We start from the raw sequence: 4,051 nt of genomic DNA, 5'->3' as shown, positions 1-4,051 counted from the left end.
GTCTGCTGCTTGGAGGGGCCCTTGAACCCCTCCCAAGGTCCTGCTCAGCTTTCCTGCGTTTTCCACTCTAACCCTTTCCTTGAGTGCTAAATAAATACGGGCCACACAGAAACATTGTCTGTCTCAGCCACCAGAGTTAGGAACTCTGCAGAGGGTTTTGATCCTCCTGAAGCCGTAAAGATCACACCGACTGTCTCATTCATTTGGGCCTTTGCCGTGCACTCTTGGGAAATTGGGAAATCTAGGCACAGACTCTAATAGCTATGAGCACTTTTGGCAAAGATGCCACTGTGGGAGAGGAGATTGGATTGGGGAAAGACAAATACGAAAAACCCTACCCACGCTGGAGGAGTTCTCCTTGGCTCCATTCAAGAGTGATGAAATGTATCAATTTCTCATGAAACAGAAATCTGCAGATACCTGCAAACACTGCAAAATGCCTCAGACGGTGTGTGTGAGCCATTTCCTCATGGGTATGGACAGTGTTAATGATAGAGACACCAAAGATGACAAATGCATTGAGGTAAAGACAGAAGACCTGATGAAACTGTCTCAGTTTAGACTCCGAGAGGAATCCAGGGCGAGTAGATCCCACTCCCTTGCTAGAGCATACTTTTATTAATCTGGGTCTGCTATCACTTGTTGCTATCAAAATTAAAAGCCAAAATTAAGAGATGATCACAAATGGTAAATTACCATGTAAGACTATACTGTAATTTCTTCTCCTCAAATTGGAAATGGCTGTCTTGACTTTAGAATTTGCTTTGCAGAAAGAATTTTCTTCCCTTTGCATTTGCATCTTGGAGTCATTTCAAATTGCTTCGTATGTGACACTCAACAAGAATAAGGGAAAGAATTTTGTAGGTTTTCTTTTTTCCTATGTGAAGAAAATCAATTTTTAGGTCAATAAAATGTGTGCCAGATTGCAGAGTGGGGAAGAGTTAGGTGAGTCTTTGTGGGAAAATAATCTTACCTTTAACCAGATCAAAACAATTAAGTAATTCTACCCAAAAGAGTTGGCTGTTAATCTAATATGACCATTTTATTTTGTAATGAATAAATGGATCCCCTGAAACATAAAATATTTACACAAAGTCACAAACTTATAAGTGTTGGAACAGAATTTGAACCCAGTTCTCCTAATTGAAGGTGACTGATCACATAGCTATTGTGTTTCCTCAGTAGAATGTGCCACAGTCATACAGGAAAGCTCTTTGGAACAAAACTAAGCCAAACTGAAACAAGACCAGACCAGACCAGACCAGACCAGACTAGACAAAAGCCAACTAATCAACTACCAAAATTTCTGTGAAAATGAAGTCTTTTGTTCCAAATGTGTGAATAGTTATCAGCTTTGCCCAACCTTGACTTCCCACCTGTCTAGATCTGCAGTGATTGCCAGCTTCTTGGAAAATCCATCTGCCACCCCTAATATCTTGGTCCAGTTTGATTTTCTTCTTTGATGACAGATGTCCCAGTTTCAAATCCACCAACAGATTTAAGCATCTTAAATAACCAGAACTTGCCATCCCCTGTGTGTGTCACTATATTCTAAACCCAACCCCTGGCTTTTGCCATTATTTGAACTGTGTACATAATGACTTATGCTAGAGGTTAGTGAGTCCTTTGGGTGTATGTTGAAATGGGCCTTTTGTGTAAGAAAAAAGAGAGAAACAGAGGGAGAAAGCTAATGTAAAGTTTTTTTCCATTTTCAAGTATATGAAAGTCATGTATTTTTCCAAGTTTAATACAATGAGCCATCTTTCTTATAAAATAAAAAAAATTTTTTTGAGTTCAAGAATTTTTGTCAAGTTGTCAATCAAAACAACAAAGCAGAGCTGAGATTTTTCTCCCTTTGTCAATAGTTCCTGTCTACCATTCGGAAGGGTAGACCATTTGAACAAAGTCTGCTCTTGGTGTATGAGCAATCAGATGCCCCACAATCAAGTACCCTGAGGGCTGGAGGAGAGCTGGTAAAATCCAGGCCGGTGATTTTGGAGAATAAACGAAAGCAGAAGTCTTATATAGGAAGGTAGTAGCATCCAAGGACATAGTGCAGAGGCAGCAGCAATATGGGTACACCCAGAGCTAGAGTCTGGATCTGGAGCACCCCTCAAAAACCACGGTGTTGAAGGCTTGGTTCTCTGCTTTGGTGCTTCTGGGATGGGGATGCGGATATTAAGATCCAAGCTGCGTGGGAGGTCTTTGGGGTGCATGCAGCACAACCTCAAAGGTAACTGTGGGACCCTAGCCCTTCCTCTCCCTTGCATTCATGACCATGAGGTGAACGGCTTCCTTCAACACATTCTCGCACCGTGCTCCGTACCGCCACAGGTCCAACTCAACAGCGCCCATAGTCATGGGCGGAAGCCTCCAGAACTGTGAGCTAAATATACCTCCTCTCTTTGTAAGATGATTATTTTAGGTATTTTGTTGCAGTGATGGAAAGCTGACTAACACACTCAACTTGCCTGGTATCCAACAACACTGACATCCAGCAATGGAGAAGAATAACATTAACTCTATGACGGCTGACTGAGCAGGAACCCAAGCAAGTGAGGCACATCTTTCCCTCGGTGACGCCCAGGCACACTTTGAGAAGACTTCACAGAGAGGTAGGGAGGATGCATGAAACACGGGACACAGAGTATATATTAGGCAGCCCGTGAATAGGATGATCATGAAGACTGTAGGGAAAAGAATAGGTGTGTGTGTGTGTGTGTGTGTGTGTGTGTGTGTGTGTGTATACATGCACATGTATGTGTGCATTTGTTTTCAGTACTGGGGACTGAACCTAGGGCTCAGAGTTCACTGAGGTACACCTCACAGTTACACCTTTACTTACTTTTTGAGACACAGTCTTACTAGATTGCCCACGCTGGGCTCAAACTTGTGATCCTTCTGTCTCAGCCTCACACAGCCCTGGGCTTATAGATGTGTACCTCTAAGCCCAGCTTGGAATGGGTATTTATAACAAGTGAAAAATGAATACAAACACACCCACATACTGCTAAAATATGGAAATATAAAATGAAAGCTAAAAACACCCCAAAATGATAAAATTCACTGTATTAGAGTAGCGATGATATAGATTCCTTTTTTGTATTAAAAAATCTTTTATAGTATAATTTTTAAAGTATTTACCAAAAGAATCAAAAGGAGAGGGAAAAAAATCAACATTTCATATTCTATAAGAAAACAGACAGTTCTTTAAAACGTAGTAATTTAAGACCACTTTCAAGCTTCTTCTCATTCTAATTCATTTGTTGTTTTACACGGTACAGATCCCTCCCCTGGGGCTTGGTCCTTATATATGTTGAGTCCCTTGTGTTTTGCTGGCTTGGTGTCACTTGTGCTAACCATTCAGTTAGAAATATTTTTGTGTCGGAAGTATATTGCCCACAGAAAAAAGCTGAGTTATCGAACTTACAGAACAGCAGAAGGCATTACATACAAAAAGAAAGGCAGTATTTCTCAGGTGAACGAGTTAAAAGCCTGAGATGCCAAAATTGGAGACTAAGTCTGCTTCAGACAGGAGTTAGGAACCCAACTGTAGGGGAAAAATTAAATATTTCACATATAGTGGGTCTATCAGATTAAAAAAAAACTAAATAAAAAAGATGTACTTTTATACAGTGGAGTATGACTCAGCCATAAAGAATGACCAATCTGAGACTTTTATAGGTGAATGGATGCAATTTGAGACCATAATCATAAGTGAAATAAATCAGAAATTCATGTGTAAACATTATATTATCTCTCTAATGTGAGAGGCTAAAAGAAACAATGTATGTGTGTATATACATATTGATGTATATATATATATATATATATATATATATATATATACATAATATACTTATACTACTGATTTCTCTGAATTCATTGATGAGAAAGGTTTGCACTGGTACTGTTTTGAACAACTGAATGCAGAGGTCTTATGCTCTGGGTGACTGATTTGGGGATGGCAATGTGCAATGTATGTACCATTGCTGTTCCCTGATGTTGCTGTGTTTTGAAATTTTTTTTTTGTTGTTGTTTTGAAATAAAA

Source organism: Cavia porcellus, unplaced genomic scaffold (assembly GCF_034190915.1).
Source record: "Cavia porcellus strain 051 isolate PalLab524CR breed Dunkin Hartley unplaced genomic scaffold, mCavPor4.1 scaffold_8, whole genome shotgun sequence".
NCBI classification, from domain to species: Eukaryota; Metazoa; Chordata; class Mammalia; order Rodentia; family Caviidae; genus Cavia; species Cavia porcellus.
The sequence above is the reverse complement of the archived record's forward strand: the minus strand, read 5'-3'. Positions refer to the sequence as shown.